Source organism: Chrysochloris asiatica, unplaced genomic scaffold (genome assembly GCF_000296735.1).
Source record: "Chrysochloris asiatica unplaced genomic scaffold, ChrAsi1.0 scaffold00092, whole genome shotgun sequence".
Lineage (NCBI taxonomy): Eukaryota > Metazoa > Chordata > Mammalia > Afrosoricida > Chrysochloridae > Chrysochloris > Chrysochloris asiatica.
In genome coordinates this window covers 8,455,694-8,475,334 of record NW_006408610.1, presented here as the reverse complement: position 1 = coordinate 8,475,334, position 19,641 = coordinate 8,455,694, and the positions used below count along the sequence as shown (strand labels likewise).

The 19,641-nt window shown below is 40.1% G+C and overlaps 1 protein-coding gene across 3 annotated transcripts in view; it reads right to left on the bottom strand.

Annotated features, from left to right (window-relative positions):
* The window catches only part of UACA (uveal autoantigen with coiled-coil domains and ankyrin repeats), a 106,024-nt gene that overhangs the window by 70,827 nt on the left and 15,556 nt on the right, over positions 1 to 19,641 (bottom strand). The window lies entirely within an intron of this gene.

Sequence of the window (19,641 nt, the reverse complement as noted above, 5' to 3'; positions counted from 1 at the left end):
TTCAGAGTCTAAATCTTTGTGGGAGCAGAAAGCCTCATCTTTCTCCCAGAGAGAGGTTTATGGGTTCGAAACACCAACCTTGTAATTAGCAGCCCAGTGCTTATCCTGCAGAGCCACAGCACTCCCTAAACAGCATGTTGTTGTTGTTAAGTGCCATCAACTCGATTCCATCTCATAGCGACCCTGTACAGGGTTTCTGTGGAGCAGCTGATGGGTATGAACTGCTGACCTTTTGGTTCACAGTCCGCGTTTATCCTCCAGTGCTACACCAGGAGTCTAAAACAACATGTAGGTTCAGGTAAATTCCCCCAAATATGTAACTGAAATAAAGTACAACAGACTTCTCTTTTGTTGTTGTTGTTAAGTGCCATTGAGTCGGTTCTGACCCATAGCCACCCTGTATAGAGTTTCTGAGGAGCCACTGGTGAGCTTGAACTGCTGACCATGCAGTACAAACGGCTTTGCAGTCTGTGCCACACCAGGACTCCACAGACTTCTATAGTATCCTACAATTACTAACAATTCCAATTACTAAACCCAAACAAGTCGTATCACAATTCAAAACTTAAAACAATAGAGAGCAAAGCTCACAAAGCAGAAACATTCCTTGAAGACCCAGCTACACAATTACGAACTGTTGTACAGTTCATTGCATTGATTATACTTAAAAACATTTCCCCCACTCCATTTAGCCCAAAGGTTATTTCTCCCTCTTACATAACAGAAAATGAGATCTATATAATAGAAGAATCAAGATAAAGCATGAAGACAAAAGCTATACGTCCAGCTTCTTTCTCCCTGATCTCTCTCTTCCCTTTAAGTATTTTTATTTATCCTTATTTAATTAAGCCCCATCCACTTCTCTCATCTTCTCAAGCCTTCTGCTGTGTGATATCAACGTATGTAGTTAGGTCCCAAAGGAATAAGAGATGAATGAGAACATCGGACCAATCATTTTTAAAATAAGAGGCTTAATCCTGCTTTATTAGAGTTCCCTACATCAAAGTACAAAAAGATAATAATAACATTATTGATGATGATGGCAATAATGATGTAAAAGATAAACCTAACCTCTTCAGGACCTGAGATGACTTTAAAAAAAAAAAAAAAAGAAAGAAAGAAAGAAAATTAAAGAACTTGAGTCAGAAAAAAAATCATTGCCTGACCAAGATTTCCTAACCACCCTGTTTGATTCTATTCTAGTCTGTTGGATAACTCCCAGACTGTCTACCCCTCCCAAATGCAGGTATTTATTGCTACATTAGAACTGTCTAGACCTCAGCGAGATGACCTGGCACAGTACCAACAACATGGGCCAAACATAGCAACAGAAAGATGGTCAAGGGCTGGACAGGGTTGCATTCTGTTATATACAGGGTCACTAAGACTCAGAATGGACTTAACAGTACCCAAGGACAACAGACACCAAAAAGAGTAAATTGAAAATATAGAAAGAAAACTGCCTCTCTAGTTTTAATAAAGTATCATTTGTTTATAACACTACAGTTTTATCCTTCTTCAAAAGAAGAGACATTAAGTTCCAAGGCAAGTAAATACATAGATATTAAACACTACAAAATATAAGATAGATATATCATGCAAAACTAGACCTGTCAGGCTGCATAAGTAAGATTTTGTTTAATATTGCCTTCAAAGCATAAAACAATTGGCCATTTGTTAAAAAAAAAAAAGGATAAATACAAACTTGTACTCCAGGAAATCTCATAGAAACATGGATTCAAATCTGAGATCTCTAAAAGCCTAACTAAATGTTATGAGTGAAACTTTAAAATATAAAACAGAAAACCAAAGACTGTTTATTAACACCATCCCACATCCTGCCTCAAGCACACACCAATGAATAGAATAATACCTTTGGTAAATTTTAATAACTACGTTTGCCAATTTCAGATACATTTCTCAAAACAGAGTTTTAGGAAGCATTCTATGTTTATTCTTTGGCAAAGCAAAAAACAAAACAGTGTATGCTTGCAAAAAGAACCCAGTCCAAATTTCACCACAATGGAGAGCAACAAAACATATTTTTGTCTCTTTGGCTTTCTATTTTTTCTAAGCACAAACATGTTCACTAGAACTTAGAGATCATTCAGGAGCTAAAACTTCAAACCAACTTTTTACTTTAAGTCTTTTTTTTTTTTTTTTAATGAGAACTATAAAGAGATGCATGTAAAAAGCAAAGTCTAGTAGGAAAATGTACATTTTTGTAAACACATTAGAAATGACTTGCTTTGCTTTTCATTTGTTTTCATTTATTAAATGAGTACTGCTTCTCTACAAATGCATACCCTTCTAACCCAGCTACCTCACACAGATCGCCTTCCAATGTCTCCTATATTAAAAATGTTGCGGTGTTGTTGAGTGCATTTCACAAGGATCCCATATGACAGAGTGGTTCCATGAGCAAGAGCTTGCCAGGTTTTCCTCCTGAGGAGCCAGTGGATGGGTTCTAATTACCAACCTTTTGGTTAGCAATGGAGTGCTTAATAAATTATGAAATCTATTAACAACAACATTATTCAAATATATAGTCAAAGTAAATGAGCACACATGTTTACAGTCATGATATTTAGGTCTATAATTAAAATACCATATTTAAAATATGAATTTGAGTTCAAAATTATTTAAGAAATATTTCTAAATGCTTTATGTACATTACTGCTGAACCTTAAGAGGAGCCTTTCAGGCTAAATTATTTCTACTCTCCAAATGGACATACATATATTAAGTGGTCTACTCATGATGGATGGTTGATAATGATGTTGATGTTAAGTGTCGGTGAATCAGTTCCGAGCCATAGCGACCCTGGTATAAGTCCATTATTTGGTCAGTCCTCCCATCAAGAGAAAGGAGCTCTGGTAGTGTAGTGCTTACGAATTGGGCTGCTAACCGCAAGGTCAGCGGTTCTAAACTACCAGCTGTTCCATGGGAGAAAGATGAGGCTTTCTGCTCCTGTAAAGATTTACAGCCTTGGAAACCCTGTTCAGGGTTGCTATAGGTCGGAACTGACTCCACGGCACATAACTAACCAAACCATCAAGAGATGGAGTTTAATTCCTCAGCCTTCAATCTGGGCAGGACTTGTGACTTGTTTTGACAAAAAAGGTGCAAACGTGACCTTGAATGACTTCAAAACCTTAAATTTCAAAAGACCCTGCAACTTCTCATCCTCATGGAATGCTGCCACCACAAAATGAACAAGCAAGCCTCCTTGAGATGACAGATTGAGCCCACCACCCAACAATACCAGGCAGGTCAGTGAGGTCAGCTGCTAGATGACTTCATCAGCAGGACTGACCAGCAGTGGCTCCAGACAAGACCAGCAGAACAGTCCAAAGTGCCGAGCCACAGAGTCTTGAGCAAATAAGAGTAAAATGGTTATTCTGTCATTAATTGTAAACCCAGGATTATCTCATTCCAGATTCTCTTCACTAACTACAACTGCAACACAGTCTTTGGTTGGAAACAGCTACATCTAGTAGTCTAATTCAACTAGTAAGTATTATTTAACACCAACCAAATAGAAATAACATACACGTTTTGTTTATCTATTATCTAAAGGGGGGGGGCGCATTAGTTGGGCACAGAAATATCCCTTTTACCCTTTTAAGAAGAAAAGTCGGTGCATGTATAGAAATTAAAACAGGTAGTGCACTTATAGTAGATTTCCATTCCAACGACGTCATTGAAAACCGCTAAATGGAACGCCTCTTTCTCTGCTTTTTTTGTAAAATTTTCATTAGTAGAGCTTCTTACTAGTATTTTTATAAATTTAATCTTTGTTTTTAGGGGCTGGCATAGAATGATAACATCAGAAAATTACACACTGCAACCCAGCGTTTCCTTCTGTTGTATATGTTGTTGTTGTAATTAGGTGCCCTCAAGTCAGATCCGACTCAGAGCAATCCTGTATAGGGTTTCTGGGGAGTTTGAGCCGCCAACCTTGCAGTGAAAACCGACCTTGAGGTCAAGTGCTTATACTACGGCACTCCATAGAGAGTCACTATAAACTATAAACTAGAACTGACTCAACAGCACCTAACAACAACATTGTATTTAACCACTGCGATTTTTCAGCACTTGTAGGAAGTCCTGGTGTGACTGACGCTGGGGGCTAATGCGCTAGACTGCAAGGTTTGAACCACAAGGTTGGCAGTTCAAACTCACCAGCCGCTTCTTGGAAACCCTATACCAAGTGGCTATGGGTCAAAACCAACTTGACGGCACTTAATAACAACAACACAAGAGTCTAGTGATTGCTGTGTGCCTCCTACTCTTCCCCTTTCTTAATGGGAGTGTTTATTGCAATATTCTATTTCTATATATGTATTTTAGAGAGTAAGAAAGCAGAAGATAACTGATTTTTTAAGTTACTTTATCTCTGGATCAATAAAACCCAAATGCGTAAATAATGGAGACATTCTAATGAGACTGTGGACTTCAAAACTGGTGTGACTAAAGGACATTCTAGAGGCGTATTTCTTAAAGGATGGTTAAGTATATTTTGTACGCAAAAGGCAGAAAGCAGGGCTTTGAACCAGGTGGGGGTGGGGGTGGTCAGGCTTGACCGATTAACTCATCCACCCAGATATAAAGAATCAGGATCTACAATTTAACATGATTCCCAGGTGATTCTCATGTATTTTATGTATCTGGGCCGCTTGTTAAAAATGTAAATTCTGATTTAGTCAATCTGGAATGGAAATGCAAACTTATCAGCAGGGGATCAAGCCGGAATGAAAACAGTTCAAAGCCCTGTTTCAAACACTCCATAACTCTGGTGCGGTGCTGTAAGATAAAGCACAGGGCTCAAACCCACCAGCCTGTCCTCAGAAATCCTACGTTGTTCTTTGTGCCCTGGTGTTGGTTTAGACTCATAGAGACCCTGTCTAGGGTTACCGAGGCACTGCGGGTAAGTTTGAAGCACTGACGGCATGGTTTGGTGCATTAACCCACAGCACCACACATTACACCACATCACAGCACACCACATCACAGCACTCCTTGGAAACCCTAGACAGGGTCACTGAGAACCTATTCCAGGGCACGTAACACACAACAGAAACATCAACCGTTTAACAACCTTAACAATATTTACATAAGCTACAAATAAGTCTTATATTTATTATATAATACGTATTCATGGTAGAAAATCCTAACAGGTGTTTAAAAGGCAGACCGTCACAGCAGGAGTGAGGGGGCAAGAAGGGATGAGAAGAGGAAATGACAACCCAGCAAAATCACCAAGACTTTACTATAACCTCGTTTGGGTCATTATGTCTCCCCAGGTCTTTTACTACTTGGATACACATTTAACTTTTAATTAAAATGAACATACATGCACATATTTCACTAAAAGAATTATTCTCCATATGAGTTCACTAATAGAATTGCTTGTAAACACGTATTCCTGAATTGAAGCGTTTCAAAACTTACTCAAATATCAATCTTTACAGCTCCCTCTGGTGGCAACTAAGCGAAGCTATCTCCTTACCACCACCATCACCCCCTCCAATTTGGTTTGAAAAATCTAAGTAGCTCAACTCACTTGTATAACTATCTACCTGGCCTAGAAAGTCTACAGTGGGCAACTTTTAAGTGATTTTCTATTAGCCAAAACAGTACAATGCAAAGCGCATAGCACTCAGGCTCTGGAAAACCTAGACTGAGTCTCCAGCTTGACCACTTATTTTCTATACGTTGTTGTTAATTACTCTCTACTGAGCAGAGTCCCTCCAATTGGGTTTCTTGGCTGTAATCTCAATACAAACAGATCATCAGGGCTTCTCTTACTGCCACTGGGTAGGTTCAAACTGCCAACCTTTTGGTTAGCTGTTGTTAAATGTGGTTCCTACTCATAGAGACCCTGTATAGGGTTTCTGAACTGCAGTTGGTGAGTTTGAACTGTCAACCTTGTGGTCAGCAGGCCAGTGCTTATCCTACAATGCCACACCAGGAGTCCATCTGAGCACAAATTGCTTGCACTACCACCTTGGTGAAATTATTTAATCCCTCTGAGCTTCTGTTTTCTCATCTGTAAACTGAAGCTAATTATCAATCACCTCATTGTAACCAGGGCTGTTGGATCCCGTAAGACACAGAGAGAACGGCACCACAAGGTTTCCAAATGCGTAATTCTTCAGAGTCAACTGCCAACTCTTTCTTCTGAAGATCAGCTGGTGGGTTCCACCACCAAGCATTTCATTTAGCAGCCAAGTATGTCAACCACTGTGTCACCAGGCTCCTTATCACCTCATTCTTCATAACAGTGTATTTGTACTTTGGGTATACTCCAAAGTAGTAACCAAATATATGCTAAATACATTTGAGGAAAATAGGAATAGACAGTGAATAAGGAAGACTTGATACTTTTAAGTTATGGTGTTAGAGGAGAATATTGAAAGTGCCATGGGCTACCAAAAGAACCAACAGATCTGTGTTGGAAGAAGTGCAGCCAGAGGGCTCCTTAGAGGCCAAGATGGCCAAACTTCGTCTCTCATACTTCAGACATATTGTCAGGAGGCACCAGTCGCTGGAGAAGGATATCATGTTTGGTAAGGTGGAGGGTCAGAGAAAAAGAGGAAGACCCCCAATGAGATGGATTGGCCAGGTGGCAGCATCGATGGACTCAAGCATGGCAACAGTAGTGAGGATCGGGCAGTGTTTCGTTCTGCTGTGCATAAGGTCGCTGTGAGTCGGTACTGACTCGATTGCACCTAACAACAACAACCCCCAGAAAGATGTTGAGTTTTGTTAAATAATGTCACTACTCAAGAGAGTTAGTGGTCCTGGTGTGGTACTGTAGAATAAACACTGGACTACACTAACCACAAGGTTGGTGGTTCAAACCCATCAACTGCTCCTTGGAAACACTATACAGGGTTCTCTTTGAGACGGAACTGACTCAACAGCACTTAATAACATATACTTTTAAGGCAGTCTTGGTACAGTTCTGTAGGATAAACACTGGACCACAAAGTCAAGTTGAACCACAGGTACACCATTCAAACCCACCAGCTGCTCCTTGGAAATTCTATACAGGATCACTATGAGGCGGAGCTGATTTGATGGCACGTAATAACAACAAATACATTTCTAATAGTTTTTATGCTCTCAACACCAAAATCCATATAACAACTTGTAAGATTCTGCATGCTCTGGCCCCTACTGACCTCTGAAGTGCAATGTGGCCCTCCTCTCCATTCAGAGTGAAGCTCTTCACAGGTGGCAAGTTTTCTCACAGGGAACCTGAGAATTGCACTCCCTTCCCCATGCTTCTTAACCCTGACTCATCCTTCAGATCTCAGCTCAAAGGGTACTTTTCTCATAGAATCTTTCTCTGACTTTCCAAACTGAGTCAAAGTTCTCTATTACATATTTGTGCATAATATTTACATATATAAGAATTATATATCCTCCTTCATAAAGCTACTAGAGAGCTTATTATTACACAGAGCTACAACTATATATTTAAATTCCATAGCAATGTAATACTGTCTACAAGTTCCTTGAGAGGAGGGTCTACATGTTTTCACTTGCCACCATATCCCCTAAATCTAACCACTTGTCCGCATACAGTTGTTGTTGTTAAGTGCCATCAAGTCAGTTCCAACTCATAGTGACCCTTATAAGATTTTCCAGGAGCAGGTGGTGTGTTTGAACCGCTGACAATGGGGTTAGCAGTCCAGTGCTTTTCCTACAGCACTGTACCAGGACTCCCTGCATATAATTGTTGTTGTTGTTGTTAGTTGCCATCTAGTCGGTACCAACTCACAGCGACTTTATGCATAACACAACAAAACCCTGCCTGATCCTGGGCCAACCTCACAATCGTTGTTACACTTCAGCCCACTGCTGTTGCCACTGTGCTGATTCATCCTGTTAGAGGTGTTCCTCTTTTTCACTGACCCGCCACTGTACCATGATGCCCTTCTCAAGCGACTGGTCCCTCCTGATAGTATGTCTGAAGTATGAAAGACGAAGTCTCGCCATCCTGGCTTCTAAGGAACATTCTGGCTGTACTTCTTCCAAAACAGATTTATTTGTTGTTTCCTGTCAGTCCGTGGTATTTTTAATATTCTCCTCCAACATCATAATTCGAATATATCAATTTTTCTAAGGTCTTCCTTATTCATTATCCAACTTTCACATGCATATCAGGTTACTGAAAATACCATGGCTTGGGTCAGGTACACCTTAGTCCTCAAACTGACATCTTTGCTCTTGAATCCTTTAACAAGGTCTTGTAAGGGGAAAAAAAAAAAAGGGGGGGGGGGGTATTATGCAGTTGATTTGCCTAATGCAATATGTCCTTTGATTCTTGACTGCCATTTCCATGAGTGTTGATTGATGGTTGATCCAAGCAAAATGAAGTCTTTGACAACTTCAGTCTTTTCTCCACTTATCTTGGTATTATTTACTGGTCCATTGGTGAGGATTTTTTATTTCTTTACACTGAGGTGCAATCCATCCCGAAGGCTGTGTGTCGTCTTTGATCTTCATCAGTAAGCACCTAAGTATCAATTAATTAAACTGAAATTTAACTAATGCTGAAATGAAAAAGTTATTTCTAAATCTGACTGCTTCAGATAAAAGGTGGTCAGAACAAATGTAGAGCAACTTTCCAAACAGACTGCTTTGTATTGCTTCTCAGGCTGGCTCGTGTTCATAAAGGCTGACAGAAACAGCGTCCACAGAGAAATATAGTTCACACATCACCCGCAGAAAAGGCTGTGCTCTTCAAAAGGAAGAACCTTTAAGAGTACAGAAAACTAAAAGTACAAATAAGATTAGGGGCCTTTCACATCTCAGATTTACATTTTTTAAAATGTTTGCATATGTGTGGTTTGGATTTTGTAACAAATTGAAAACTTGTCTAAAAACTGGGTGTCTTATAACTGCACTCATGAGTTTTACCTTTCCAAGACACCTGCGGTAAATGAACTGATCGAAATCACCAGATGACAGGTGTGCACTGTAGTTTTAGGGGGAGAATGTATACAAGACTATATTAAAACCAAGGAATGCCTAAAATTGCCTTAAAGAGTTTGTGACCTTTTTGTAGACAGTGTGACACTGTAGGCTAATGCATCAGGCTGCAAAGTCGTTTGAACTGCAAGGTCAGTGGTTCAAGTTCACCAGCTGCTCCTTGGAAACCCTACACAGGGTTGCTATGGGTCAGAATCAACTCAATGGTGCGTAACAACATACATAGTAAGTATTCCCAAATAAATAGTAACTTTGGGCCCAAAATGACTTTTTCCTCTGTTCCTTTATACCAAGTCTGGGGGCGGGGGGAGATCTGGAATGCTCCAATCAAAGAAAGCTACTAGGTTTGCAACACCTCCATTAGATTAAAATCTTTATTTGAAAAAGTACATTTTTAGCAAATCCTACAACTCCAAAAGGAGTCCTGGTGTGGCGCTATGGCCTAATGTGCTGGACTGTAAAGTCAGTTTGAACCACAAGGTCGGCAGTTCAAGCTCACCAGCTGCTCCTTGGAAACCCTATACAGGGTCTCTATGAGTTGGAACTGAATCGACGGCACTTAACAACAACATAACCCCAAAATGTTGTGCACTGTCAAGTCAGAAGATTATTGCAACCTATCGTGGACAGCTTTCAAGAGCGCTTCCTGAATACGACAGACTAGTAAGGAGAGGTAGACCATTTCTGGAAGGGTGAGCCACTGAAAACCTTATCAATAGCAGTCAGACACTGTTAGATATAATGCCAGAAGATGAGTTTCTCAGATTGAAAGCACACATTATATGACTGAAGAAGAGCTGGCTCCTCAAAGTAGAGTTGATCTTACTCATGTACATGGAACAAAGCTTTGAGAACCTTTGTTTACTATGGGCTACAACTCAAAATGAAAAGAAACAGATGTATTAATAATTCATTAATAATCACAATACATGAATCTTTGAAAATTGGAAGTTGTCACAAATGAAATGAAATGCGTAACAATTTATGTCCTAGGCATTACTGTTGTTAAGCGCCATAGAGTAAGTTCTGACTCTTACTGACCCTGTATAAGTTTTCCAAGGAATGACTGATGACTTTAAACAGCCAACCTTGCATTTCAAACCAACCTTGCTGCCCATTGCTTAGCCTACAATACCACATTACTGGTCATTTTGAATCAATCATACGGTTTACTATGCTGAGAACGACAAGTTGAAGAGGAATGGCATCACATTCATCTTCAAAAAGAGCATCTCAAGATGTATCTTGAAGTGCAATGCTGTCTGTGATAGAATAATATCCACACACCTACAAGGAAGACTTGAATTGAATGGCACAGGAAGCATCAAAAGAAGATAGAAGAGCTCATTCTCTCTGCTCTTCTGCGTTAGCTGTTACTGAGGCTGTTCAATTTTTAAATTCCCAGGATCCAAATTCACTGCCACGTCCTCTGAAGAAGGGAAACTCTTTGTGGGTGGTCTCAATGTCACACGGATGCACAGGCTTTAGAAAACCATTTCAGCAACTTCAGACCTGTTTCTGAGGTGGCGGTGGTGAAGGACAGAGAGATTCAGCGATCCTGGGGTTTTGGCTTTATCACCTTTACCAATCCAGAGCATGCTTCAGATACCAGGTGAGCAATGAGTGGAGAGTCCCTGGATGGTCGCCAGATCCATATGGATCACGCAGGCACATCAGCCTGGGGAACCGGAGGGGAGTGCCTTTGGTGCTCATGGGTGTGGTCGCAGCTACTCTAGGGGAGGGGGTATGGGAGCAGCAGGTTGGCCTGGAGGATACGGATATGGATCTGGAAGGTCCAGTGACTACAGTGGCAGAAGCCAGGGTGGTTATGACCACTACTCTGGAGGATATTACAGAGACAATTACCACAACTGAAATGAGGCATGCACATATAATGCAGATACACAAGGAATATAAATTCTTCTGATTCAGGATTGTCCTTCCAGATGGCTGTATTTATAAAAGACTTTTGGAGCTGCACTGAAACATCTTTGTATTAGTACATCAACTTCTATTTTTTAATTAAGCTCCCAGGGTAGCCTGTTAAAAACCTTTTAGTAAATGCCGTATGTTTTCAAAGCTTTTTTCTTCCCATTGAAAGGCAAATTCTGCAATGTTTGTAGAGTCTGGGTATTTTTCCTTTTACCAGTGTTTTAGTTTGGACACTCGGGGTTATCCTGGCAAAAAATTTTGTCCTGTCTGATTTTCTTTTTGGTTTGCTTTGTTTTTTAATTGAGGATGTAGGGACATTTAAAATTTTTTGGACATGATGGTTTCTTTATCATGGTTAGAAAACAATTTCCAAATGTACCTATAAAGAGATCTGCATCAAGAATATGATTGCTTAGAGGTGATTTTTTTTTTTTTTTACTCTACATTGAGATCACCACCCTGATTATAAATTAGAAAAGCTTAAAAATGTTTCTGAATGTCAGTTAGTTTTTAATACTGGAAGAAAAAATTCTGTTGTGTTTCATGTAGTATTTAGGCTGTCCTTCTTGGAGTCAATTAAAAAAATGAAATCTGAAAAAAAAAAAAAAAAAGATACCCATGGTATAAAAAGACCCTTCATACGGTAAAAGTTCATGATCCAGCCAGCAACCACTAGACACAGTTGTGCTTCACCCTTTGTAGGTAAGTTTGTTTTTTGGTAAACCATCTCCTTTATTCTCTTTCTGTAATAAATGAATGTCTCTCAGAAAAAGAAAAGGAAAAAAAAAGAAGATAGAAGGAAAACACAAGTACCAAAAATAGTTGGTTGATGTACAACCACTTCAGGAGGTAGCAAAAGATCAAGAATCGATGGTACTGCAGGAAGAAGTCCAAGGTAAAGGTGAAAAACAAAGCTCCAGGAATTGATGGAATACCAATTGAAATGTTTCAACACACATACAGCATTGGAGGCAGTCACTCATCTATGCCAAGAAATTTGGGAGACTGCTACCTGGCCAACCAATTAGAAGAGATCCATGTTTGTGTCCATTCCAAAGAAAGGTGACCCAGTGGAATGCGGAAATCATCTAACAGTATAATTAATATCTCATGAAAGCAAAATTCTGCTGAAAATCATTCTAAAGCAGTTTCAGCAGTACAGCAACAGGGAGCTGCCAGCAATCCAAGCCAGATTCAGGAGAGGATATGAAATGAGGGATATCACTGCTATGGTCAGATGGATCTTGGCTGACAACAGAGAATACCAGAAAGATCTTTACTTGTGCTTTACTGATTATGCAAAGGCATTCGACTGTGTGGATCATAACAAACTATGGATGGCATTGCAAAGAATGGGAATTCCAGAACATTTCATTATGTTCATGCAGAACCTGTAAATAGGCCAAGAGGCAGTCACTCAAACAGAACAAGGGAATAGTGAATGGCTTAAAATCAGGAAAGGTGTGCACCAAGGTTGTTTCCTTTCACCATTAGTATTCAGTCTGTATGCTGAGCAAATAATCTGGTAAACTGGATTAAATGAAGAAGAATGTGGCATCTGTATTGGAGGAAGACCCATTAAAAACCTGCGACATGCAGATGAAACAGCCTTACTTGGTGCAAGTGAAGAGGACATAAAATACTTACTGAGGAAGATGGAGGATTACAGCCGTCAGTATTCCAGTATGGGTTTCACCTCAAGGTAAAGAAAACAAAAGTCCTCACAACTGTACCGATAAATAAGCATCAAGAAGTCGTCAAAGACTTCATTTTGTTTGGCTGCACAATCAACACTCAAGAAAGCAGCAGTCAAGAAAGCAAATAATACACTGCAATACAAATCACACAAATCCACTGCAAAAGTCGTCTTTAAAATGTTAAAGAGCAAAGACGTCACGTTGAGGACTAAGGTGTGCCTGACCAAATCCATGGTATTTTCAATCGCCTCATGTGAATGTGGAAGTTGAAAGGAAGACCTTAGAAGAACCAATGCATTGAAATTATGGTATTGGAGAATACTGAAAGTACCATAAACAAATCCGTCTTGGAAGAATTATAGCCTAAATGTTCTATGGAAGCAAGCATGGTGAGACTTCATCTCTCTTACTCTGGATATGTTGTCAGGATAAAGACATGCTTGGTAAAGTGAAGGGTCAGTGACAAAGAGTAAGACCTCAATGCGATGGATTGACACAGTTACAGCAACAATAGTTCAAACATAAGAACAACTGTACGGATGGGGCAGGAATGGGAAGTTGTTCCTTCTGTTGTGCACAGCGTTGCTATGAGTTGGAACCAAGTCAAGGGCACCTAACAACAATTACATATCCATATTATTATTTTCAATGTCAATGATGCAGAGAATTGTTTAAGACTGAGTCAACCAGTGATGCTTTAAAATTGGTATTGCTCTAAACTTGTAGACTAATCTGAATAAGAGGTCTTTCTTTTGAATGTCACAGTACCCTACGTAGGATGCACCAACATATTTGCAAGAAGCTTTGGTGACACTGTGAGTAAAGTTTTGGACTGCTAACAATGTCAGTGGTTCAAACCCAGCAGCCAATCCTCAGGAGAAAGATCAGACTGTCTGCTCCCATAAAGATCCACCATTTCAGAAACCATAGCTGGAACCAACTCACTGGCAGTAGGGTTGGTTAGTTTGTAATATATCTGAGCACATTAGGAAGGGTGGGACATTTCATCCAGAGGACTATAAATATGTACATTGAAATGCAAAAGTATAAATGAAAACCCACATTATTTTTCTTAAGGTCAAGATCGTAGGCTTTCTGTGATGATCTATATTATATGTTTTATTTAATTTTTGGAGTTGTGGTACTGTAGGATAAGCGCTGGACTGTTAACCTCAAGGTCAACTGTTCAAACCCACCAGTGGCTCCTCAGAAATCCTATATATGGTCACTGAGTTGGAAGTGACTTGAAGGCACATCACAATAACAACAGCAAGAAGTTCATTTTTGAGAAGCCGTGGTGGTGCAGTAGGCTGCAAACTTGAAGGTCTGTGGTTCAAACCTACCAGCAGTTCTGCAAGCGAAAGATTAGGCTGTGTCCTCATGTGCTGAGACTTACAGTCTCATGTGGTGTTGTAGGATAAACACTGGACTGCTAACCACAAGATCAGCAGTTCAAGCCCACCAGCCACTCTGGGTCGCTATGAGTCAGAACCCACTCAACAGCACTTTTAACAACAACAGCAACAATGCCCTAAGGAGCAGTTCTGGTCTACCCTTCTGGATCACTGAGTCCGAAGCTACCCGATGGCAGTGGGTTGGTCTGTATTCAGTTTTGATTTCGTATAGTACTTTCCTAGATTTAAAGATACCTGTTGGTCTATTTGTTTTTACGTGTTTATGCAGTTAAATTATTTTGTTTAAGATGTCCGTATTTTTTTCTGAGGAGTATCTTTTGTCCTCAACCATAGCTTTATAACTAAAGGAAAGATTGTCTTTAACAGGACGGCACACAACAAGCGGCGTATCAGCCAAAGTACTTAAACAGAAGTCAAACCACATTTTGAGGTACATTCCAACAAATTCACAATTTACATATCAGACTTTTCCAATAATTCAGAGATAAGCAGCCTCACATGTTTTGTGATTTGTTATCTCCTCACACCTCTGCTGGAGTTTTCATGAAAGTTTTGGGAGAAAGATGAACTCTTAAACAGACCCATGAGTAAATTATTGTAAAGGACTAATTTTTTTATTTATTATTTCTCAAGTGAGCATCTTATCAAAAACCACAAAAGTGAAATGTTTTTAAATAGCTCAGAATAAAATCACTTTACATTAATCAATAAGAAGTATTATACGCTTGTTTGTCCTCCTTATTTCTGCGCTCTGGACTCTATTAATCATCTATTAAATGGTTGTCCTGATTCTCCCCTTGCCCCTGCTACAGTTTATTCTCCACATAACAATCAGAATATTTTTTTTTAAACACAAAATATGTCACTCCTTTACTTAAAGCCCTCTAGACGTATTCTGGCAATAAATACTTAAATCTCAAACTGTAGGATGTTTAAAACAAAACAAAAGCTCTTACAAAATTGGTGCAGACTCTTTACATTAGAATATAAATATAATCCAAAATCCTACCTATAATGTCCTACGTAATTTAGACCCCAAGAACTCACTGACTGAATCTCCTTATTTCACTCAATCCTTCTGGCTCACTTCATCCCAGTCTTAGTGGCTTCCTCCCTGTTTTTAACATGTTTTCTCTATGTGTTGGTATAGTGAGTGGTCAAGAGCTCAGCTACTAATGGAAAGGTCACCAGTTCAAACCCACCAGCCGATCCTCAGGGAAAAAAAAGACCTGGAGATACACTCTCACAAAGACTGTTGTTGTTACACTAGTAAGGTATGCTCACCATGGAATGGTCAGTCATTCAAAACCAAAAGAGGAACAATTTCTTGAGGACAAGTTGAGAAAGGATGGGAAGGTGGGTGGAATGGAAACAGGAACCCCAGGGAGGAAAGGGAGCAGGAGAACTCTTGTTGCAGGGAGAGGATTGCAATGACTGAGATGAAAGAAACCCAGTGGAGGACTGGGTGAATGTAAAACTGATGATCGTGTCTATAAACTTTCATTCAACTCATAATAAAAAGCTGTTGCTGCTGTCGTTGTCAGCTTTGACTGATAGCAACCCTTATAGGGTTTCCAAGGCTGTACATCTTTGGGGGAGCAGAAACCCTCATCTTTATCCTGGTGCGTTCAAACCACCAACCTGTGGTTCACAGGCTAGTGCTAATCGTATAGAGCCACCACATACCGTCCCCCAAAATACAGGAACTTAAACTGCTGTTGCTGTTGCATCGAGACGGTTCCGACTCAGAGCATCTCTGTACAGGGTTTCTGAGGCGCAACCAGCCTTATGGTTGGCAGTCCAATGCTTATCCTATAGCACCACAGCAGGACTCCATTTGTCATGACTCACGAGTCTCCATGACAAATGGGCAGCTCTTCTGGGCTGGGCCAGGCGCAGTAATCTCACTTGGACTTAACTTCTACAGTCCACTGGCAAGATGGGGAGGGAGAGGGGCGGGTTCTGGTCTAGAATGATCTCCTTCCCATATCTGTTTGGTCCCACATCTGCTCTCAGCTAGAACAACAGGGGCAACTGGAACCAACAGGCTAGCCAGGCTAGCATGGGCTTGTTCATAAGAACAAAAGCATGACAGACCTTTTGAAGTCTAAACTCGACATTAATTCCCAACACATTTTAACATCTAAAACAAGTCCCAAGTCCAACTCCATCTCAAAAGACAGGGAAAAAACAGACACATTGCTAAGGGTATGGATTCAAGGAAGGGTGAAGATTTGGGATCACTTTAATAATCAATCATGACTAAGGTACTATTTCTTTTTATTTACTTTGCATTTGTAAAAAATACAAAAGATGATGTAGACTGTAACTCTTTTATGAATCCTGAAGCATGGTTTCTCAACTTTAGCATACTGACACTTTGAACCAGAGAATTCTTTGTTGCGGGATTGTCCTGTGCACTGTTGGAGGTTTAGCAGCATTCCTGGCCTCCACCTGGCCTTTACCCAAGAGAAGCCATAGTACTCACTCAGCTCTGACAACAAAAATGTCTCCAAACATTGCCATTTATCTCCTGGGGAGCAAAATGGTCCCTGCTTAAGAAACACTATTTGTAAAAGGACAAATTAAGATAAAGACAACTTGGTCTTTCTTATTCCTACCAATATAAACTAATTAGGCTTTTTTTTTTTTTTTTTCTGTAATCCCTCCATGTATCAACAGTTAACTGCATTTAACTCTGTTCATTTTTTTTAAAGCTTTTATTATGAGTTGAGTGATAGTTTACATGAGAGAACATTAGTTTTATACTATGTATTTATGTATTAGTTTTATACTATGTTTTATACTATGTATTTATTCTATGGTATTTCGTTTCATTGCAATGATTACAATTCCCTCCATGCATCATCATTCAACAGCATTTACTTCTATTTCCTCTGAGTTTTTTTGGTTTGGGGTTTGTTTTGTTTTGATGTACACAAAAACTCTTAGCAATATATAATCATTTAAACAAAAAGGGCACATTATACAAGCCTGCCTCACACAGCCTTTCTCTTTCCATGAGTCTAAAGTACTCAGCTGCTCTATCTCTCCATGTCCTCATCTCTGCCTCCATCTTTGGGGTCGCTGCCTCTCTGGATAGGGTCCCACATTACACTCATGCTCTTCTCCCTTGATGGTCCTAGGGTCCTCTGTTTCTGGACTGTAAGATGAACTACTACTCTCTTTATGTTACAAAACTTCTACCTTTACAGTTGTAACAATCCCAATTCAAACTAATTATGCTTTAAAAGAGCATCAAAATGATTCTAACATATAAAATTGATTTAATACAATATAAACTATAACTATAAACTTGCATACCAAATTCTTATGTCTACATTTTAAAATTCAAATTTTACTGATAATCATTATCAATAAAATTCAAGTACTAATTCAAGTAATTAAACCAAAAAAGCACATTATCATATTTTTAAGTGCCATCAAGTCAGTTCTGATTTCTTAGAGACCCTGTTGTTTATGTTGTTGTTGTCAGGTGCCATCGAGTCGGAACCGACTCATAGCAACCCCATGCACAGCAGAACGAAACAATGTCCGATCCTGGGCCAACCTCATTACCGCTGCCACACTCAAGTCCATCAATGATGCCACCTGGCCAATCCATCTCTTTGGGGGTCTTCCTCTTTTTCTCTGACCCTCCACCTTACCCAGCATGACATCCTTCTCCAGCGACTGTTCCCTCCTGACAATATGTACAAACCCTGTATAGGGTTTCAAAAGAGCGACTGGTGGGCTTGAACTGCTGGCCTTGCATTTAGCAGCCTACTGCTTGTCCTACAGTGACCAAACAGGATTCCAAGGTGATGGCACTAAATACAAAACCAGTGGGGCCAGCAGAAAGAAAGGGTCACCTACACACATCCAGTGGGACTCCTGGTATGGCGCTGTGGGATAAAGAACTGGACCACAAGGTTAGTTTGAGCCACAAAGTCAGTGGTTCAAATTCATCAGCTCCTTTTCAGAAACTTTATACAGGGTCATTATAAGTCAGAAAATACTCCATGGCACTTCACAACAACACACATACAGTTAGGACACGTAAAGCTTTGAAATTATGAAGGTGGCAAAGCCAAACATTGCAGGAAGTGATAAAACTCTATCCTGTTGTAAACTTGGCCTTGTGTTTAAAGTGATTTATAGTTTTCATTATGGTGTGGCACCATAGGATAATCACTCAATCTAGAGGTCAGACTGAGCTGCAAGGTTGGCAGTTGAAGTTCACCAGCCACCCCTCAGAAACCCTATACAGGGTCGCTATGTGTCAGAACTGACTCGATGCCACTTAACATCAACCTTGAAGTTAGCAGTCCATTACTTATAGCATAAGTCTTGCTCTCCATGCAGGAGGCCCCAGTTTGATTCACAGAAAACAGGCCTTAAATGGAAATGTTATTATTATCATATGTTTTCCCCCAAAATATTTCTATTTAACTGAGTGTCATCACCCAGAACACTGAAAGGTGACAGTATACTGTACATTAAGAATGTCTGTTTTAGTAAACAAATGTCATGTAAAAATGACTACAGGATCGGGTTTCATTACCTACCTACGGTGCTCTCCAATGAATATCTTCAATGTTAGCAACCAGAACAGCCATCAGACAGTTTATCTCCAAGGTTAGAGCCACAAAAAAATTAAAAGTACAAGATAGCATAGACTCAGTGCATTTAAAGAGACACTTAATTTGTCTTAAGAGTACACACAAATACACCACCACACCCAATCGTGTTTATAATGGGTCCCAAGTGTAGTTCCTTCCTCTTTTGTGACTCACCCTTCCCCAGGCTCCTAAAAGAGTTCAACAGCAGGAATGCAATCAGATCTAAGCAATTAGGAAACCTGCTGTTCTGTTTCCTCATTGTGTATATAGAAAAAGCGCTGATTAATAAAACTTAACTTTCAGCTCAGGGGACTAGCATGCAGGCGCTCTGACTGGATGACTAGGGTAAAGTCTCCATGTGTCCCTCCTCTGGATCTGGCTAGCATTGTAATGACTCAGGCCTGCACTAATTCTTGCCTGTACTATTGCACCTGCCTCAGAACTGATGCCCTGCCTCCAGATCTCCCTCCCTCCCCTCATCCGCTCTGAGCAGAGCTGCCACAGTAATCCATCTACAACCAATCAGACCATGTGATTCCCTGCTTCCGGATCCACAGGACAAAGTCCAACACTCTTAACCACGGCTGACTTGAAGCCATTCCAGAACCTCCTTTCCTGCCCATCTCCCCCACTATCCATCCCTTGCCTAGTACTCTAGGATCCACAAAGACTTAGCTGCTGCTATCCAACTGCTCCTTGCCAGTTCCATGGAATTTATCCCCAACACCTTTGTTCTGCTGCTGTCTCTGAAAGGAACTGTCTCCTTCCTGGCTCACTTCCACCCTCTTCTTTGAAGACTCAGATTAAGAAGCTCATCCTACACACACACAAAAAAAAAAAACAACGTCACTGACTCATACCTGAGCCCCAGACAGGATCCGCAGCTTATACATTCTTCTAGCATAACAGTTGCTACTTTAAGGTTTCTGTTTGTAAAGCTTCTTCTTTTTCCTTTTTTTTTTTTTTTTT